This window comes from Macaca nemestrina, chromosome 4, assembly GCF_043159975.1.
Source record: "Macaca nemestrina isolate mMacNem1 chromosome 4, mMacNem.hap1, whole genome shotgun sequence".
Lineage (NCBI taxonomy): Eukaryota > Metazoa > Chordata > Mammalia > Primates > Cercopithecidae > Macaca > Macaca nemestrina.
Genome location: NC_092128.1, coordinates 36,146,613 through 36,169,164, shown reverse-complemented (window position 1 = coordinate 36,169,164; position 22,552 = coordinate 36,146,613). Strand labels below are relative to the sequence as shown.

The 22,552-nt window shown below is 36.5% G+C and overlaps 1 long non-coding RNA gene across 1 annotated transcript in view; it reads left to right on the top strand.

Annotated features, from left to right (window-relative positions):
* The window catches only part of LOC105475110 (uncharacterized), a 316,642-nt gene that overhangs the window by 1,941 nt on the left and 292,149 nt on the right, over positions 1–22,552 (top strand). Inside the window, exon 2 of the long non-coding RNA XR_011622007.1 lies at positions 3,349–3,452. This is a non-coding gene — a long non-coding RNA (uncharacterized lncRNA). The remainder of the gene's footprint in view (positions 1–3,348; positions 3,453–22,552) is intronic.

Genomic DNA, 22,552 nt, shown 5'->3' with positions numbered 1-22,552 from the left:
CAGTTTGGTACTTTGAGTTGTTGAAAACAAAAATATTTTTTATGTTACACTTAATCAGAAAAGACAGAGATTTGGAGCTTTTGGGGCATCACCAAGAGAGCCTTTATAAATTTTAAGCCAATACAGATGAAAACAGAATTAATTTCGGGAGATTGACTCCTGAATATATTATTTGAATGTCAGGTATGAAGTTACTTCTATCCTTGGACATTTTTATTACTGAAGTTTATAAATCATTTTTTTTCTTTCTTTTCTTTTTCTTTTTCTTTCTTTCTTTTTTTTTTTTTTGCTTAAGGAGATTCGAATTTGGTTTATTACAAGTTGTAATGAAGCAATACAAAAAAGAGAAGCTATGAGAGTTGAAGAGATAGAAAGGATTTAGGGGGCTATTGGGAGGAATATTCTAGTTTCATCAGCCATGGCCAAAGTTAATAGTAGAATTAAATCCTCCAAAAGAGCTAGTTATCTTCCCTACTTAACTGATGCCTGTCTAAGTCATAAACCAAGTACACTGGCTATGGTCAATTTGTCTCTCTATGTTGAAACTTCAGGTTCTTATTTGGGTAAATAAACTCAGACTTATTCTTTCCTTTGGTTCTCAAATTAATTTAGCATTCTTCATAAGTTTTTTAATTAAGTAATTGATATTTAAAATCAAGAATGAAAGTTTTTTCTGTTTTGAAGTATGTTTCTGATTGACAAAATAATATATAGGTATTCTAAAATATTTGAAAAAGAAGAATTAACAAAGACAATACAATAAAAATTAATGGCACCATCTCCTAGAAAAACTAATTATATTTTAATATATGCATTTATAATGTTTTTTATATACATGTATTCATGTATAATTTGTATTGAACATATTACATGGCTTTGCAAGTTACTTTTTTCATGGAGTAATTTGTTGTAACTCTTTCTCCAAGTCAACAAAACATTCTTCTAAAACCCAATTTTATCATTTAGGGTTTTTGTTTACAAAAGACGAGCTCTAGTTATCTTAAACAGAAAAATAACTTATGTGCACAATGCAGGGAAAGTTGCAAAATTTAAGAAAATATAAAGAAGAGTTTCAAGGAATCATCTTGCTTCATGAATTGAGAGAGAAGAATGCAATGCATAATTTATTCAAAATAGGATGAATAAATTTCAACTTCAGAGCTCTTGCCTTTCAAATTGTATGCCCAGAACATCTGTCCAGTCCTAGCTCACATGCTTACCATTGGTCCAAGAGAAGGTGGTCACCATCAAGGTTATGTCCAATGTTGGCAGGGATATATCCCAAAGAAAAATTTGGATGCTACTATTAAATGAAAGAAGAATAAATTCTTGGCAGTTAAAATAGGAGATGTACACTGTGACAATTTTTAATAACTAGAGGGTAGTCAGTTATTTAAGATAATATACATAAACATATTAAATTGGGGCATTATCATTGGACATTTAGCTTGTCTCTAATGTTTCTTTATTATAAGCAGTAATGTGATAAAACCTCTTATAGTTTTAAATAATTTTCCCAAAAAATGCAAAGGACTGTAATGGGGATAATTGGAGGTACAGAAAATGGCATAATTTGAAGCAAAAAATAATCCCTATGCTTTAGAATGGCTTTTATGCTGTGAGTCTGATAAATCTGACATAATTCCATCCACTTATTCTTTCTGCAAGCAGGTATTGACAGTCTATTATGAGCCAGGTGCAATTGTTGGAGCTATGTTAGACACAAAAGGGAAAAATATATTTTCTGCTTTTAAGAAGTATACAAGATATGTACAGAGATAGGTAGATAGATAGGTAGATAGGTAGATAGCTAGCTAGCTAGCTAGATAAATAGATAGAGAAACTAGCTTCAAAAAAGAGTTTGAAATATCCTCTGGAAAATAAAGAAAATGTGCATAATGTTGGGATGAACTGTTACTTTATCATTAGCTTCTGAAACTACCAGACAATTGTTAGTTATGATTGCCCAACTTCTTTTTTTTGTTTCAATGCCTTTTAAAATAATTTCTTCATGTTCACAGAAGTTTCACTGACCATTTTTATATGTTTAAGGTCCAGATGCAATGCATATTGTATAAAAGAGAGCACTTATTGTTTACCTTGCATGAATTAAACCTATGTACGTTTAACTCTACAAACTTCTGCATAATATTTAGACAAAGCTCAGACACACAGCATGCCTAGCCCTCATATATATATACACATCTCTAATCACAGGAATATAGGGTGTCAAATATAATAACCTCCATGTAAGGTTTGAAATTTGGTAACAAAATGAGAAAAACTAAAAATATTGTTTTATGTGTTCTAAAATATCTTTTTTGTGCTAAAGTAAAATGTTAGCTCAACCTGAAAAGGACTTTTATATAATTCAGCAATATTATAATCTTGACCATTTTGCAAACACTTTTTAATAATAGCTTAAACGTGTACAAAAGTTCTTGGTTAATTAGGGAAACAACACAAGTTGCATATCATTTGTACACTTAAACTGGGAATTTTAAGCTTAAATCAGAAAATGACTGAGACCTAGATCTCTTCAAATAAATATGTACTTATTTTATGCTATTCATTATATGTGTATAAAACTTTTGCCCTTATATGTCAGCTTCTCTCCTACTTTACATGTGCATCTAAAAAGCAAACAAGATTAACAATGCCATTTCCAAAATAATTCAATGATAAAAAGGATATTTAGCATATTTTCACTACTGAAACGAGAGTTAATTTCAGAATAAGCCTTTAAATGTGGGCTTTTTCTCAGACTAAGGAGGTGAAAGGCAGCTTTCCTTGGGCAATAGTGTATAGTAGCCTTAAAAGGCAGTGATTGCCCAACTTCTTAAGATACTATCCTTCCATTTTGATAGCTTCCGTCTATCATGAGTTGTATTTTCCCAAGACAGAAAAAGAAAACTCCTAATCTTAGACTCCCTTGCAAAAAGGTGTTGATTTTGACTAGATTCTGCAATTAGATGTATATATGTGGATAATGTGAGGAAATGGCCAGATGTGGGGGAATTATGTTGTATTCTATGGTGTGGTACTGGGGGAGCTTTCAGCATTGCTTCCTCAGCTTCACATGCACTAAGACTAGAGCAGCCTGCACAGCGTGAATGGGCATTTGTTTCTAGCTGCGTGATTTCAGGGTGTAGCTCCCTGGCCCTTCCAGAGGGTTTGTGAATTAGCTTATGTCTTTTGATAAATTCATTTTTTGCTTAGACTCATGATAGTAGATTGTGTTGTTTATGACTGGGGGCCCTGACTGATACATTTACTGCTACCAGAAATGACTGCAGGAAATGGACCCTCAAGGAAATGGAGACTTTATCTTTTTGGTTAAATTTTAAGGTAACGAGGACCCAGTGACCATGAAGAGGCTCCAGAAGTCCATGACCTTCTGTTATGAAAAGTTATAGTACTATCTGTGCTCAACAGAAAAGTGCCTACTGAAGGTAAGGTTGCAGACAGAAGAGTCTGTGCCCATTGACTATTATAAAGGGTGGAGAGAATGTAAGGCTGCTTCTAACTGTAGTGCATAAGTAAAATGAAAAAAAAGAAAACAACAAAGTCACATGTTAAATTTTTGTTTAAGATTTGGTCAAAGTATCAGGGATTTTTCTGTGACTGCTCTAAAAGGATTTCTTCTAATTTAATTAGTATAGCAGAAAAATCAGATCCTAAAACCTATTAAGATTATAATTTTTTTTTTAGATGCAGTCTTGCTCTGTCGCCAAGGCTGGAGTGCAGTGGCACAATCTCAGCTCACTGCCACCTCTGTCTCCTGGGTACAAGCAAGCATATCTGCTAACTTTTGTGTTTTTTAATAGAGATAGGATTTCACCATTTTGGCCAGACTGGTCTCTAACTCCTGACCTCAAGTGATATACCCACCTCGGCCTCCCAAAATGCTGGGATCACAGGCATGAGGCACCACGGCTAGCCTGTAATTTGATTTGAATTTATAGCCTCAGTAAGTCTCTTCCGTGAAGGTTATAGGATCATACCTGAAAAAGACCTGGCATTTCTCCAATCTAAGACAATAGTTGTGGAGATAATCAACATGATCTGACACATAGGGTTTATTGATGATGAGATCTTTAAGACCAAATTGTATGGACAATCTATTAACATTTCATTTGAACTATATAACAACAAAAACAACACTCTAGGTCTGTCAAAAAAAAAAGGCTTGAATTAAAAAAAATAACAAAAGAATCGTCGTCTTAGTCCATTTAGGCTGCTATAACAAAATATCGTAGACTAGGTGGCTTATAAACAAGAACAATTTGTTTCTTACAGTTCTGAAGGGTGAAAAGTCTAAGAACATGGCACTGGCGGATTTGGTGCCTGGTGAGGGCCCATTTTCTAGTTCACAAATTGCGTTTTGTTGCTGTGTCTTCACATAGCAAAAAGGGTGAGGGTCTTGCTGAGGCCTTATTATAAGGAAAGTAATTTCATTCATAAGGGGTCTGCCCTTATAGCCTAATCACCTCCTAAATACCGCATGTCGTAAAACCATCACCTTGGTGGTTAGGATTTCAACATATGAATTTTTCAGGGGCACATTCAGACCACAGCAACCATTCTCCCTTGAAAAGCTGGGAATAGGATGAGGCAAGAAAATCATCTAAGATACAAGGTTTGATGCAGTAACAACACTTGCACGAACCAGAGTGAAATTTTGTGCTCTAGGCACGTCGCTTGCCTCACCCCAGTCCCAGCCTTGTCCCTCATCTTATTACCAGATTCAAGGTAGTTCACAGACTTAATTCATTTCATAGACCCAAAACACATTAACTGAAGGATAGGCAAAATAACATTATAAACATGTACCAGAAAATTCCCCTAGCCCACTCCAAGGGAATCAATAACATTTACTAAAAGGAAAAAAAAAAATGTATGCATTGGGAAAGAGAAACACATAAACTTTGTTGGGAAAGGTAATTAGAGACTAACAGTGAGCTAGTTCCAATTCTTGGGGACCCAGAATGTCTTTCTCAACTAGACCACAGGTGATAAAAGGAATTTTGGCTCATGACTGTCTCACAGTGGGCCTAGTGGTTCCCAGAAATATCCTGTATTTTTTTCTAAGTGCTTCCATGTGTCTTTGCATGTATATGTGTGTATTTCAAATAGATATACTTAACACCTGGTGGAATTGCTGTGTTGGCTGCCTAGCACATGAAGTCATGACTATTATGACTATTAGAGGAAGGGCTAAATAGAAGCCTCTGGAACTCCTTCCCCTTACCAAAATTTGAATCCAAAATCAAACTCATTCTAGGAGAACTGCAAAGATTAGTTCTACCATGTACAAGTTGAAATATGCAGGGATGGTGATTCCTATCATATCCCTATTCAATTTGTCTATTTGGTTTGTTTAGAAAACAGCAGGGTCTTAGAGAATGGTAGAATATAATTGCAAATTTCATCAGGTGATGACTTCAACAACAGCTGGTGTTGTAGATATATTCTCTTTATGTGACCAAATCAACAAAGCCTACTGTGAAACAATTTAGCTGGTAACAATTGCTCTCTATATCCAGCAAAGAGAGAATATCAAAAGCAGTTTGCTTTTATCTAGGAGGGATAGCAACATAGCATTGTTATCCTACCTAAAAACAATATTGACTCCCTTGATTTAAGCTACAGTTTAATCCACAAGAACCTCAATCATCTCATCATCCTACAAGATAGCATACTAGGCCACTATATTGCTGATATAATCAGAGCAGGTATCAGGTATTACAGATATCATGGATACACACATGCATGCAAGGAATAGTAAACAAAGCCTGTAAAAGTAGGGTAGCCTGCCACCTCAGTGAAGTTCCTGGTGTCCAGTAATCTCAAATAGGTTGAAATAGCCCCTCCAAAGTTAAAAGTTGCTATAATTTGCACTCCTTACTGTTTTAAGAAAGAGGCACAATGCTTAGTGAACCTCTTTGAGGTTTGGAAACCATTGGTATCTTATTTGAGTAAGTTACTCTAATGTCTTCAGCAGATATCCCATAAGACATCTGCTTTGGGTGGGATGTGGAGCAACAAGTCTCTTTAGCTGGTTGAAAATGGAGTGCAAATTACTCTCTCGACACACATGACCCAGCAGATGCACTGGCACTTAAACTGACTTTGGCAAACTTATGAAACCTATGATGTAAGAAAATAATGCACAAGCCTCTACCTTTTTACAACTATTTTGCTGTAAAACAAACAGTATATTTTATGTTGTCTTTGGAAAGAAAATATCTTTCTTTTAAGAAACAGCTTCTCACTTGTTGCTGGCTTCTGATAAAGACCAAGGTTGGATCACAGGACTCCAGGAGCATGCTTCTCCTAGATCTAGGCAAGCAGGGTCCCTGTGCTGGGCTCTTAACCTCAGGCCACATTTTGGACTGCCTTTCTTGACATTTTCTAAGTGCCTCTGTGTTGTCTGTAATTAGCCAGAGCATGTAGTGCTATCTGGGTGGTATGCTTCCAGTCTAGACAGGGATTTTTGTTTTCCATTTCCTGTTTTTCTTTGGTATGCTTCACAGTCCTCTGCCCCACATCTACCAGATGCCCCGAGAAGCTCCACATTCACGCTATGGTCCTGTAGCCAGGTTCTGGTTACAGGAAGGTGCCTTTGTGAGCAAGTCATTCCTACCACCTGATGCATTGTTTCTTTCATGAGACCCCTTAAGATTAGATTGATGACAGAACAGGCTGATGTGCTGATTTGGGCTTCATTTTGGACAGAGAACAACTGCAGGGGTCTGGACTACTGACAGTCCACTGCTGTTTCTTGAGCTGCGTATCTGTGCCCATGTGTTGCCTCTCACCAATTTCTGCACTGATGTGGTACTGTCTGTGGTCTGTTGCATGCAAGGGTAGTAAGAGTGATGGCAGGCATTCTTTATGTACTTTCCTTTTCTCCCCCTCCCCTGCCACTGGCACTCGGGGAAGTCACCCAATTCCTCCTAGGGCTCTGTACCATGTGTTAGGCAGTCCTCTGCAAGTGACTACATCTGTCTCCCCTGAGGTCTTCCAAGGCTATTTCTTTGCAACTTCCACAGGCCCGTTCAGCTGATGTCTTTTTCACCGCTGATCAATGTGGTGAAGTCGTATTCATGCAGTCAATCTTAGGCCATGCCAGATGAAAGATGGACAGTCCTTGTGAAGAAGGAACATTCTTCTTACTCTGCCCAAGGTCTCTTTATGTATCTTTCCTCACTGTTGATTTATGAAAGGTAAAAATGAGATCAGTATCAAAATATAAAGTTTTCTAGGAATGCAGCAATTATAGCTTAAGGAGTTCAAAAGAAGAAATTGTTGTAAAATATGTTGTTATATGTTTATATAAACATATAACTATAAAATCCTGAATAGCAAATTTAACATAATCAGAAAGCAAATTATTGTTCATATTTCCCCACATGCTGTGGTTAATACCTGCATTTGTGGTCATTATCAGTGAACCACAATAACAATTTTTAAGAAAATTATTGGGAGTCTACATTCAGGGATAGCTAAATGAATAACACAGTGTCATAGGTAATCATATAACCATCCCTAATAAGAGATATTAGGAGATTGCAGAGGCATGAAAATCTATATTGTTTCAATCTAATAAATTCTAAGCCCTGTGAATAATGAAGAGTTGTTGCTTTTACCTCATGGTGGGAGATGTGAAATTAGATAAGAATGGCTCATTTGACAACAGCAAGCTGTTGAAAAGGGTTCCTAGGCTGAATCAGGAAAAGTTTTGTGTACATATACTCCTGGAACACCTGTGCCTAAAATAGCACATGTCACATGTGTGCACTTAATAAATAACTGTTAAATGAGTGAAATAATAAAATAAACTTCCTTGAACTTTTTTATTTTTGTAGATTTAGGGGTACAAGTGCAGTTTTGTTACATGGGTATATTGCACAGCAGCAAAGTCTGGGCTCTTAGTGTACTCATCACCCAGATAGTGTACATTGTACCCAAATAGGTAATTTATCATCCCTCACCCCACTCTTTTATCTTCCCACTTTTTGGAGTCTACAATGTCTATTATTTCATGTACCTATTATTTAGCCTACTTATATGTGAGAACAAAACTTCATGTTATTAATCAGAAGTGCATCTGCACATTTTTGAAAAATAGCAATGTATCGATAGGGAAGTAATATTATTTATGTTATCTAAAGACAATTTTGTGTTCATATATGTATTTTTGGTTCCTTCTCAAGATTATAAAAAGCAGCAGAAGGCATTTTCAGAGTATATCATAGCAAAATAAATAATAAGGGCTGAGATGAGTATAGCTGAAACCTGGTGATCCCCTATTGCCCTCTTGTACTATCATGTTCACTAGAGTTAATGGCATACTAAAGCAAATCCATTCAGGCAGGGTCATCAAGGGTTCACTTCATTAAGGAATAAAATTTGGTTCTCCTTCCCTGTCAAAAAAACCTTGATCAGCTGAGTTGGTGACTAAGGGCAAAGGCAACATTGAATAGATAATGAAGGAAAGAAATCATAAATACCAACTATAGTTTTTTTGACTTGTTTGGAGAAATGCGAATGGTATTTAAAGCATAATTGGCTATCCATATTTGTGAGTTCCAAATCTGTGGAGTCAACAAACCATGAATCAAAAATATTAATTAATAAAACAATAGAAACACAAATTTAGAGACATCAAGATGGCTAACTCGAGGGCCAACTGTCATTTGCTTCCTCCACAAAGAAGAACCCAAATAGTGAGTACATAATCATACGTCTAATAGATCATCTAAAAGAGAACACTGGAATTCAACAGAGAAGTGACAGAAAACACCTGAAGCAAGGAAGGAAAGGAAAATGAGGTAGCTTACTGGGCCAGGATTGGCTGGGAGCCCAGAGAGGGTCCCCAGTGTGGCAAAAAAGGTAAGTGAGAGATCTTCCAGATATCCGGATTCTCAGGGTGGACTCCTGCCATGCTAGATACAGGAGAGCCTCTCCACCCTCTGGGCCACTGAGACTGACTTAAGGAGTTGCCTGAAAACAGCACAAGGGCCTTGCTCCAGAGAGGGAGATCACAGTGCACAATAAGGCATTCATTATCCTTTTAATATGTTGCTATACTTAATTTGATAAAATTTAAAAGGATCTTTGAGTATCTCCCTAACCCCTAGTTAGCACAGCGCCATTTTGAAAGTCCAGTCCCCTCCAGACTGCATCCTCCCCTGAGGTCCAACAGCCCCTGCATCTCCACATTCCTGGAGCCCCACTGACATCCTTAGTAGAGCCACTGTCACTCAGTAGAGCTATTAGTAACCACTGTCCCTGTTGGCTGCTATTGCTAGGGCCAAAGCCAGAGCCACTGGCAGTAACCCCTGTCACCTCAGCAGCAGGGTGGCTGTACGTTTTCAGGGTGCCCTAAGGAAAGTCTACCTCACCCGCATCTGCCATGGTTGCAGGCTGCTGCTGCCATGTGACTGAAGTCCCAGCCACTGGCAGCAACCCAGCCCACCCAGCAGGAGGACTACAGCATAGCCAAAATTACTCTCACCTAAGCCATCCATCAGGAGCCTGGGCATCACTCTGCCCCTGCCCACCATGGCCAGGGCCCCTTCTGCACCACCAGGGGTTCTGAAGACAGGACCACAGGCCATTTCAAGTGCAACTATTCATTGCCAGCATACAGAAAAACAATTGATATTTTATATTAACCTTGTTAATCCTGCACCATTGACAAACCCATTTATTGGTTTTAGTTTTCTTGTGTGGTTTCTGGATTTCAAAATATGTACATATCCATGTTATTTGCAAATAAACAGTTTGCTTACTTCTTTCTAATCTTTTTACCCATTATTTCTTTTTCTTGTTTTATTACACATGCTAGGACATCTAATACAATGTTGAATAGAATTCATGAGAGTTTTGTTCCTGACTTCAGGGTGAAAACATTTACTCATTCATTATTTAGTATACTGTTAGCTATGGATTTTTCACAGACAACAGTGTAAGAGCAAGTGTGTTCCTTTCTGGCCCCAGTATGCTAATAATTTTTATTTAAAAATCATGAGTAGGTGTTGAATCTCACCAAACACTTTTTCTCACATTTATTAAAATCATATGTCTTTTCTCCTTTAGTCTGTTAATATAACAAATTATACTTATTGATTTTGCATGACTACGCAACCCTGCATTCCGGAGATAAACCCCAGTAAGTAATAATGCATTTATTATCCTTTTAATGTGTTGCTATACTTAATTTGATAAAATTTAAAAGGATCTTTGCATACATGTATATATTTACAAGAGATGGTGACCTGTAATTTCTCTTTCTTGTAATATTCATGTTTGTATAAAATAAAATGGGAAATATTCACTTCTCTAATTCTTGGGAAAGAGTTTGCCTAAGATTGCTATTTTCTTCTGTAAATATTTGAAAATTTTCACTAGTGAAGCTTTTGGGGAAAATAGTTTTCTTTGTTTTTAAAAAGATAATTGATTAATTTCTTCAACAGATTTCAGAGTATTTATTTATATTTTTTTCTTATACTAATTTTGGTGCATTGTATTTTCCAAGGAATTTGTTCATTGCTTCTAAGTTGTCAGATTCATTAATGTAAAATTTTTCTCATATTCTTTTATGTTTTCAGTTCTGTTAGGGCTCTTTTATTTCTAAAATTGATAATTTTTATAATGATGCTTTTAGAATCATTGTTGCCATAAATTTAAATTCTACATGTATTTAAAACCCCAGTGACATTACTAGTATTGTTTTGTGAAGGAGTAATTTCTATTTATGCCCTATCCCCCAATTTCCACTAGTGTTATCCTTTATGCCTTCCTCTGGTTTTTTCTCTCTAGAATAATTTTTCTTCTATCTAAATAACTATTTCTTTTATTTTAGGTTCGTAATGAAGTCTGGATTATTTTGTTTTAATCTTTGAAAAGTATTTTTGCTGCATATAGAATTCTACTTTGGCCATCCTCTTCTTCTTCTTTTTTTTTTTTTTAATACTTTAAGTTCTAGGGTACATGCGCACAACGTGCAGGTTTGTTACATATGTATACTTGTGCCATGTTGGTGTGCTGCACCCATCAACTCGTCAGCACCCATCAACTCATCATTTACATCAGGTATAACTCCCAGTGCCATCCCTCCCCCCTCCTCCCCATAATAGACTCCGGTGTGTGATGTTCCCCTTCCAGAGTCCGAGTGATCTCATTGTTCAATTCCCACCTATGAGTGAGAACATGCGGTGTTTGGTTTTCTGTTCTTGCGATAGTTTGCTGAGAATGATGGTTTCCAGCTGCATTCATGTCCCTACAAAGGACATGAACTCATCCTTTTTTATGGCTGCATAGTATTCTATGATGTATATGTGCCACATTTTCTCAATCCAGTCTGTCACTGATGGACATTTGGGTTGATTCCAAGTCTTTGCTATTGTGAATAGTGCCGCAATAAACATATGTGTGTATGTGTCTTTATAGCAGCATGATTTATAATCGTTTGGGTATATACCCAGTAATGGGATGGCTGGGTCATATGGTATTTCTAGTTCTAGATCCTTGAGGGATCGCCATACTGTTTTCCACAATGGTTGAACCAGTTTACAATCCCACCAACAGTGTAAAAGTGTTCCTATTTCTCCACATCCTCTCCAGCACCTGTTGTTTCCTGACTTTTTAATGATTGCCATTCTAACTGGTGTGAGATGGTATCTCATTGTGGTTTTGATTTGCATTTCTCTGATGGCAAGTGATGATGAACATTTTTTCATGTGCCTGTTGGCTGTATGCATGTCTTCTTTTGAGAAAGGTCTGTTCATATCCTTTGCCCACTTTTTGATGGGGTTGTTTTTTTCTTGTAAATTTGTTTGAGTTCTTTGTAGGTTCTGGATTATTAGCCCTTTGTCAGATGGATAGATTGCAAAAATTTTCTCCCATTCTGTAGGTTGCCTGTTCACTCCGATGGTAGTTTCTTTTGCTGTGCAGAAGCTCTTTAGTTTAATTAGATCCCATATGTCAATTTTGGCTTTTGTTGCCATTGCTTTTGGTGTTTTAGACATGAAGTCCTTGCCCATGCTTATGTCCTGAATGGTATTACCTAGGTTTTCTTCTAGGGTTTTTATGGTTTTAGGTCTAACATTTAAGTCTCTAATCCATCTTGAATTAATTTTTGTGTAAGGAGTAAGGAAAGGATCCAGTTTCAGCTTTCTACTTTTGGCTAGCCAGTTTTCCCAGCACCATTTATTAAATAGGAAATCCTTTCCCCATTTCTTGTTTTTGTCAGGTTTGTCAAAGATCAGATGGCTGTAGATGTGTGGTATTATTTCTGAGGGCTCTGTTCTGTTCCATTGGTCTATATCTCTGTTTTGGTACCAGTACCATGCTGTTTTGGTTACTGTAGCCTTGTAGTATAGTTTGAAGTCAGGTAGTGTGATGCCTCCAGCTTTTTTCTTTTGACTTAGGATTGTCTTGGCAATGTGGGCTCTTTTTTGGTTCCATATGAACTTTAAAGTAGTTTTTTTCCAATTCTGTGAAGAAAGTCATTGGTAGCTTGATGGGAATGGCATTGAATCTATAAATTACCTTGGTCAGTATGTTGGCCATCCTCTTCTGTTCTCTGAGCTTTAAATGTTATGTTCCATTGTCATTTGGCTTCTATCATTCTGATAAGAATGTATTGTCAGTCTTAGTGTTATACTTTTTTTTTTTTTTTGAGACAGGGTCTTGTTCTCTCACGCCGGCTGGAGTGCAGTGGTGCAATCATGGCCCATCATAGCTTCGACCTCCTAGATTCAAGCAATCTTCCAACCTCAACCTCTAGAATAGCAGGACTATAGGCACTTGTCACCATATTGTGATATTTCTAAATAAAGTGTGCCTTTTCCTTCTAGATTCTTTCCAGGTTTTCTCTGTTCTTTTTCTGTCATGCCTAAATGAGTTCTTCTTTGTATTTATTCTATTTGGCGTGTAGAGAGATTTTTGAATCTGTGAGTTACTTTCTTTTGTCTATTTTGAGGAATTATTTCTTTTTTTTTTTTTTTTTTTTTTTTTTTTGAGACGGAGTCTCGCTGTGTCTCCCAGGCTGGAGTGCAGTGGCGTGATCTCGGCTCACTGCAAGCTCCGCCTCCCGGGTTCACGCCATTCTCCCGCCTCAGCCTCCCAAGTAGCTGAGACTACAGGCGTCCGCCACCATGCCCGGCTAGTTTTTTTGTATTTTTTTTTAGTAGACACGGGGTTTCACCATGTTAGCCAGGATAGTCTCGATCTCCTGACCTCGTGATCCACCCGCCTCGGCCTCCCAAAGTGCTGGGATTACAGGCTTGAGCCACCGCGCCCGGCCGAGGAATTATTTCTTATTAGCTCTACAAATATTGTTTCTGTCTCTTTTCCATCTCCATTCCTACAGGAAATTTGATTATACGTATCTTAGGCCTTTAACTGTTTCCCAATGCTTCTTAAACACTTTTCTGTGTTTTCCATTATGTTATTTATTTGTGCTTTAGGTTATATGGGTTTTTTTGTTCAATTTTCAGATTGACCTATAATAATTTATATTGTGCCTAGTCTGCTGTGAAATTTTTAAAACAAATTTCTAATTTTAGATACTCTTTTTTTTCCAGTTTTAAAAGGGTCACTTGATTACATTTTACAAATTTGTTTTTTCTTTTGTCAGTTTAAAGATGGCATTCTGTTATCTTCTGGCTTTCTGCAATTCTGTTGAAAAGTCAACCATCATTCTTATTGTTTCTCTGAAATAAACACATAATCTTTTTCTATCTGCATATACATTTTCCTCTTATCTTTGGTTTTTAGCAGTTTGATTATTATGTGCCTATGTGTGGTTTTCTTTGTAATATCCTGCGAAGGTTTTGCAAAGCATCTTTAATCTGTGAACTCACATCATTCATTGAAAGATTTTCAGCCCTGTTTTTTTTTTTTTTTTGAGATGTAGTCTCACTCTGTTGCCCAGGCTGGTGTGCAATGGCAAGATCTCAGCTCACTGCAACCTCTGACTCCTGGGTTCAAGTGATTCTCCTGCCTCACCCTCCCAAGTAGCTGGGATTACAGGTGCCCACCACCACGTCTGGCTATTTTTTGTATTTTTAGTAGAAACAGGGTTTCACCATGTTGGCCAGGCTAGTCTCAAATTCCTGATCTCAGGTGATCCACCCACCTCAGTCTCCCAAAGTGCTGGGATTACAGGTATGAGCCACCATGCCCTGCTGATTTTCAGCCATTATCTTTAAATGTTACCTAATTTCTATCCTCTTCTTTCCCTTCTGGCTCTACTGTTACCCAGATTTAGACAATGTGCCTCCCATATGTTTATTATAAATGCATTTTATTATTTCCATTCTTTTTTCTTTGTGTTTCTGATTAGATATTTTCTGTTGTCCTTTTGCTGTGTCTAGTTTACTGTTATGCACACTCAGTAAATTCTTAATGATAGATATTATGTTTTATTATCCTTGATTTTTCTATTAATTATTTTTATAAGTTTCAATTCTCTTTTGAAAAATTTCAAACTTTTTGTCCATTTTACAGAATGTTTTATTTAAAATAATTATTTTAAAATTGTCATTTACTAACTTCAATATCTGGATTACCTCTTGGTGTGCCTCTGTTCTCTGCTATATCTTTTTTATTATTGGTCTTGTTATTCTGACTCTTTGCAAGTCTTGATAGTCTTTATTTCATGTTAGACAGTATGTAGAAAATAATGACAGTGTTACAGTTGATATTATTTTTTCCCAGGGAGATTTTGTTCTTTTTTTTTGTTAGGTAGAAATTGTGAGGGACTGATAGCCTCAATCTAATCAAAGATTGAATTGAGTTGCCGTTTATTGGGCCTCAGTTTACTTCTGATTTATCTGTTTTATTGAGCATAGGGCCTCTGGGTTTTTGATGAAGAGCCTGGCAGTCATCTGTGACCTCAGATATGAAGCATATGAAAGATGCAGTTTGCTTTTCAGAAGTTTAATGTATGTTTGGACTTTCAGAAGTTTAAATTTGTATCCTTCCACCTTATGTAGCTTCAAAATCTTGAGTATGATACTGTACATATGTTTGACACAAACTCTCTCACACTAGCAAGACTTTGTTTTCTAATCACTGGAAGATTGTGAGAATTTCCTTTCTGCTTCTTAGAGGTGTCTGGCTTAGGCACACCCAACCTTCCTGTTTGACCCATTCCTCCAAAAGTTCCCATAAGGAAACATGGGAATATATTTAGGGATCTTTGAGATTCCAATCCATCATGCCAGCTTCCACAGACATCAAAAGCTCATTTGTTACTCTGTCTTCCAGTAGAGTCCCTCTGCCTAGGTCACACACAATTTTATCGGTTATCTGTTACTATTTAACAACCCATCCCAATTATTTATTTGATTATAATTCTGTGGGTCAGCAATTTGGGCTCCAATCAGCTAGGTGATTTATTGACTGGCCTCACCTAGGATCCTCATGTAGCTATGGCCATCTCTGGGACTGGATGGTCCAAGAGGGCCTCATTCCCATATTTGGTACATGGTGTTGATTCTAGTCTTGGGTATCTCCATTCTCCTTTATTTGGCTTATCATAATCTAGTAGGATAGACTAGACATTGTTACATTGCAGTATCAGGTCTTTGTTCTAAGAAAAAAAGACTTCTTGAGTCTTAGGCTCCAGAACTCACAACTTGAGTTCTGTCACAATATACTGTTCAAAAGAACTCACAAAGCCAGCCCTTATTCAAGGAATGGAGAAAAAGATTCTACTTCTTGATGGAAGAAGTATCAATGTCACATTGCCAAGGGCATGCGTACATGAATAGGATGCATTATCATGACCATTTTTGCAAGCAATCTGCAACTAATTCCCAGAATTGGCGAATGTCTTTTGGGGAGAAAATATCTGGTGACTGTCAGCTTACTAAAGAAGGGAGATTTTTATTCTGGTATTTTAAATCAAATGGTCTTCACTGATTCAACAGTGTTCTTAAAAATATGTTCTTTTAGGCCGGGCGCGGTGGCTCAAGCCTGTAATCCCAGCACTTTGGGAGGCCGAGACGGGCGGATCACAAGGTCAGGAGATCGAGACCATCCTGGCTAACACGGCGAAACCCCGTCTCTACTAAAAACACAAAAAATTAGCCGGGCGAGGTGGCGGCGCCTGTGGTCCCAGCTACTCGGGAGGCTGAGGCAGGAGAATGGCGTGAACCCGGGAGGCGGAGCTTGCAGTGAGCTGAGATCCGGCCACTGCACTCCAGCCTGGGCGACAGAGCGAGACTCCGTCTCAAAAAAAAAAAAAAAAAAATGTTCTTTTTATTTGGATTTGTATAAATTTAAGAGGTACAAGTGCAGTTTGGATATATCGCAGTGGTGAACTCTGGGCTTTTAGTGTAACCATCACCTGAAAAATATACATTGTACCCATTAAGTTATTTCTCATTTCTCACCAACCTCCACCTTCCAACCCTTTTGAATCTCCAGTGTCTATTATTCCACACTCTATTTCCATGTGTACATATTACTTAGCTCCCACTTACAAGAAAAAGGTGGTATTTGACTTTCTCTTTCTGAATTATTTAACTTAATATAATGGCCTCCAGTTCCATCCATGTTGCTGCAAAAGATGATTACATTCTTTTTTTTTTCTTGGCTGAATAGTATTCTATTGTGTATATATGCTACATTTTATTTATCCAGTCACCAATTGATGAACATTTAGGTTGGTTTCATATCTTTGCTATTATGAATACTGCTGTAACAAACATACAAGTGCAAGTATTTTTTTGATATAATGATTTATTTTCCTTTGGGTAGAAACTTGGTAATGGAATTGCCAGATCAAATTGTAGTTCTATTTCTAGTTCTTTGAGAAATATCCATACTTATTTCTATAGAGGTTGTACTAATTTACATTCTCACCAACAGTACATAAGTGTTTCCTTTTCTCCATATCCTTGCCAACATCCATTTTTGACTATTTAATGATAGCCATTCTGGACTGGTGTTAGATGATCTCATTGTTTTAATTTGCATTTTTCTGAAGATTAGTGATGTTGAGCATTTTTTCATGTGCCTATTGGTCATTTGTGTGTCTTCTTTTGGAAAATGTTTACTCATGTCCTTTACCCCAATTTTAATAGGGTTATTTATTTGTTGTAGTTGTGTTGTTTGAGTTCCTTGTAGAGTCTGGGTGTTAGTCCTTTGAGGGATGCATGCTTTACAATTATAGTCCATTCTTCAGATTGTCTGTTCATTCTGTTTATTATTTTTATTGCTATGCAGAGCCTTTTTAGTTTAATTAAGTCCCATTTGTCCATTTTTATTTTTGTTACTTGTGCTTTTGAAGTCTTAGTCATGAATTCTTTGCCTAGGCCAATGGGCAGAAGAGGTTTCCCTAGTTTTATTCTAGCATTTTTTTGTAGTTTCATGTCTTATATTTAAGTGTTAAATCCATCTTAGGTTGATTTTTTGCATATGATGAGAGATAGATGTCCAGTTTTACTTTTTTTTTTTTTGTATATGGCAATTCATATTTCCTGCACCATTTATTGAAAAGAGTGTCCTTTCCCCAGTTTTTGTTTTAATTGGCTTTGTCAAAGATCAGTTTGTTGCAGATATCTGGCTTTATTTCGGGGTGTTCTTTTCTGTTCCATTGGTCTGTATGTCTAATTTTATACTAGTACCATGCTGTTTTGGTTACCATAGACTTGTAGTGTGATTTGAAGTCAGATAATGTGATGCCTCCAGCTTTGTTTTTTTTTTTGCTTGGAATTGCTTTAGCTATTTTGGCTCTTTTTTGATACTATTTCAGGATTTGTTTTCCCTGATTCTGTGAAAAATGACATTGATATTTTGATAGAAACTGTTGAATCTGTAGATTGCTTGGGTAGTATGGTCATCTTAAGAATATTGACTTTTTCCCACCATGAACATGGATGCTTTTCCATTTGTATCATCTCTAATTTCTTTTGTCTGTGTTTTACAGTTTTCCGTGTAGAGATCTTTTACCGTCTTAGTTAAATATATTCTTAGGTATTTTATTTTATTTTTCTATAACTACCATAAATAAGATTGGGGTCTTGATTTGGTTCTAAGCTTGATTGTTATTGGTATTTAGAAATCCTATTATTGGCTGGGCACAGTGGCTCATATCTGTAATTCCAGCACTTCTGGAGGCCAGCATGGGAGGATCACTTGAGCCCAGGAGTTCGAGTCTTGCCTGTGCAACATAGGGAGACCCAGTCTCTTAAAAAAAAAAAAAAAAAAAAAATTAGCTGGGCATTTTGGTGTATGACTGTTGTCCTAGCTACTCAAGAGGCTGAGGTGGAGTATTGCTTCAGCCCAGGAGGTCAAGGCTGCAGTAATCTGTAATTGCACCCTGTACTCTAGCCTGGGTGAAAGAGTGAGACAGAGTGAAACACCATCTGGAAAAAAAAAAAAGAAAAAGAAAAGAAATGCTCCTAATTTTCGTATGTTAATTTTGTATCCTGAAACTCTACTGAATTCATTTATCAAATCTAAGTGATTTTTGGAGGAGTCTTTAGGATTTTATAGACAAAAGATCATATCATCAACAAACAGAAATAACTTCCTCTTTTCCAATTTGGATAACTTATTTCTTTCTCTTGCCTCATTGCTCTGGCTAGGACTTCCAGCACTATGTTAAATAGGAGTGGTGAAAGTGGGCATTCTTCTCTTGTTCTAGTTCTTAGGGGGAATACTTTTAACTTTTCTCTACTCAGTATAATGTTGCCTGTGGGTCTGTCATATATGGCCTTTATTATTTTGAGGCATGTTTCTTTGATGCCTAGTTTGTTGAGGGCTTTTATCATGAAGTGATGTTGGACTTTATAAAATGCTTTTTCTGCATCTATTGAGATGATTATATATAATATATATACATATATGTGTGTGTGCATATATATTTTTCAATTCTGTTTATGTGATGAATCCTATTTATTGATTTTCATATGTTGAACCATCTTTGCATCCTTGGAATAAAATCTGCTTAATTATGGTGTATTTTTTTTTATATGCCATAGGATTTGGTTGTCTAGTATTTTAATATTTTGTTGAGCAGGTTTGCATCTGTGTTTATCAGGGATATTGGTCTGCAGTTTTCTTTTTCTACTGTGTCCTTGTCTGACTTTGGTGTCCAGGTGATACTGGCTTTGTAGAATGAGTTAGGAAGGATTCCCTCCTCCTCAAGTTTTTGAAAGAGTATGAAGAGGATTGGTACCAGTTTTTCTTTGTACATTTGGTGGAATTTGGCTGTGCATCTATGTGATCCTGGGTTTTTTTAATTGAGAGATTTTTAAATTATTGATTCAATTTCACTACTTGTTATTGGTCTATTCGGGATTCCGTTTCTTCCTGGCCCAATCTTGAGACATTGTATGTTTCCAGGAATTTATCCATTTTCTCTAGGTTTTCTAGTTTGTGAATGTAGAGTTGTTCATAGTAGCCTCTGGCGATCTTCTGTATTTATGTGATATCTGTTATAATGTCTCCTTTTTAATTACATTTTTTTGGATCTTATATTGAGTAGTCTAGCTAGTGGTGTATCAATTTTGTTTATATTTTTAATGTAAAAACTTTTTGTTTTGCTGATCCTTTTCTTTTCCGAGGTGGGATCTTGCTGTGTCACCTAGGCTGGAGTGCAGTGGTGCAATTATGGCTCACTGCAGCCTTGACTTTCTGGGTTCAAGTAATCCTCCCACCTCAGCCTCCTGAGTAGCTAGGATTATAGGCATGCACCACCATACGTGGCTAATTTTTAAAATTTTTTTTGTAGAGACAGGGTCTCACTATGTTGCCCAGGCTGTTCTCAAACTCCTGGACCCAAACAGTCCTCTCACCTTGGTCTCCCAAAGAGCTGGGATTACAGGCATCAAACACTGCATCTAGCAATCTATTTTTATTTTTTTGGCCGCAATTTCATTTAGTTCTGCTGTGATTTTTGTTATTTATTTTCTTCTGCTAGCTTTGGGTTTGGTTTGTTCTTGTTTTTCTAGTTCCTTGAGGTGTGACATTATGTTACTGATTTGTGATTTTTATTTTTTGAGGTAGGCATTTAGCACTATAAACTTCTCCCTCTTAGCACTGCTTTTTCTGTGCTCAGAGGTTTTGATATGTTGTTTCTATTTTTATTCATTTCAAACATTTAAACAATTTACATCTTAATTTCTTCATTAACCCAGAGACTTTTCAGAAGCCTGTTGTTTAATTTCCATGTATTTTTAGTTTTGAGAATTCCTCTTGATTTATTTCTAGTTTTATTCTGCTGTTTGAAAAGATACTTGGTATTATTTCAGTTATTTAAAATTTATTGAGACTTGCTTTGTGGCCAAGCATAATAGTACGGGACTTTAACACCCGACTCACAGCATTAGACAGATCCTGGAGACTGAAAATCAACACAAAAACCCCCCAAACTTAAATTGGACTTTAGATTAAATGGACCTAGCAGATGTTTACAGAACATCCTACCCAACAACACTAGAGTTTATGTTCTTCCTGTCAGAGCATGGAACATTCTTAAAAGTATAATTCTTGAAATTCATTTGTTTTTTCATTTAGATGTTTTGGTGGTGACTCCTGGGCCTACTGCTATCTACTATAGCAAGGCCTGCTATTGTAGCAAGAACTCCACACACAGCTACAAACCTGATACTATTTGTTATTGTATGTTTATTTTTGGAATTTAATAAGATAATAGAATAGCTTAATTGGTATATCTCAATTGATAGAATATGTTAACCTACAAATACTATCAAAATTTGATGTTTGAACAAAGAAATGCACTAACTTAATTTTTCATTTTTTCTTCAACCAAAACATAAAATTCCTTTTAAATTCACAAACTTAATTGTATTTAGGACTAAGCAAAGCTAATTAAAAGACTTTTCTTTTAGTATGACACAGGCTGCCAAAATAGCAAACATCCCCTGAATTTAACTTATCTATGGAGAGGTTCCTATGGTTTCTCTACAATATTATTTATTCATTTTGCAATTATTTTTGCACTGTGTAAAACATGAAATTAAGAAGTAAAACAAAACTTACTTTTATCATATGTGCTTGTTTTTAAGCCATTGTCACTTAGTTTCAAACACACCCCTGTATTTTGCCTTGTCTTAGTAGGTCTGGGGCTCTGCAAACTACATTTACACTTTTTCAGCTGGCTTCCTGTTAGGCTTCCACAATAGTGAATTTTAAAGGAAGACTGGAGGCCTGGAGGAATTAAAAATGACATATGCTCCTGTTTTTCTTCCTTTGACTGTCAGTATCACCTGAGCAATGGTTTCTCATCCTGGAAATGGTAGTAACAATAGCAGTTGGTTTCAGTTATTTTCCCCAAATTCCTACAACCAGCCTTATTTTGCCTTCTTAGAGAGACTAGCACCAGTTGGCCGACATCCTGTCTTCAGAATCCTGGCTCCCTGAGACCTCTCTAAGATCATGAATTACAAGCACTGCCAGGCAATCTCTCCTCAAAGTACTAGTTTTTAGTATTCCCCCACTCAACCATTTATTACCCTAGCTTTAGAAGTGGTAACTTGCTTACTGTAGTTGCCTCTTTTATGATACTTCAGTGTTTCTTTATTGTTTTGTTTTTTCATCCTCTGGTGCCTGTTATACATACTTCTTCTATTAAATTCTCTTATTTAGTGTGATTTCTGCTTTTCTGACTGATACAACATTTTTTAATCTATGCTTTTTCTTTGCAAATAACAGAAACTTACTTAAACTAGGTTAAGAAGAAAACAGACTTATCATAAAAATACAGGTTTCCCCTGGAATCCTGGGACAGGGAGTACAATCTGGCTTTGTAAGCTTTGGAAAAGAGCCTGTAACTAAGGTTATTCCTTTTGGCTTCTCTGGAACTATGGCCTCCCATCTTTTCTATTATTTCCTCACCTTAAAAAAAAATCTCTCTTAGTAGACCAAGTTTCTCCACCTTTATATCATAACACGCCATTGCTCTGGGTTTGTTTTCAGGTCAAATGATGCTTCCTAGTTAATTGGCAGTCCAGTTTCAGATAGGAGGAAAGAGACCCTGAGTGCTCTTGTTTGCACAAATGTCTCACCTGGCCTCACCACTTATAGCTGTTACAAATACAGCTGTTGGTCTCCTTTACTGGGGTACAGAAGGGCAGTGGTCAGAGAGAGGGACTTTGTGCTGTGTGTACAGTTCAAAGAGTTTCTGTTTTTCTTTTTTCTTTTTTTTTTCATTGAAAGGGATCAAACCTTAGGAAGATTTTTTGGAGGATATATTTGAGCCATAATCCATTGTGTATAATAGTTATTAGATCGCTTAAAAAAGCTTTGTTAAGCACATGTTCACTGCACAAAAGTATAAATATAGATTAGCTGAAATAAAAAAAAGATACAAACTCCAACCACACTGATATATATTACCAGAATTACATTGATTCATATGTAAATCTTCCTGTTTTTAAAAATTCTTTACAAAATGGGTTTTCCTATTAGCAATAATTTTGAATAACTTTACATGTCAACAAACATGTATTAAGAACTTCATCGTAAAAGACTACCTAATAATTTATAAAACACAGTTACT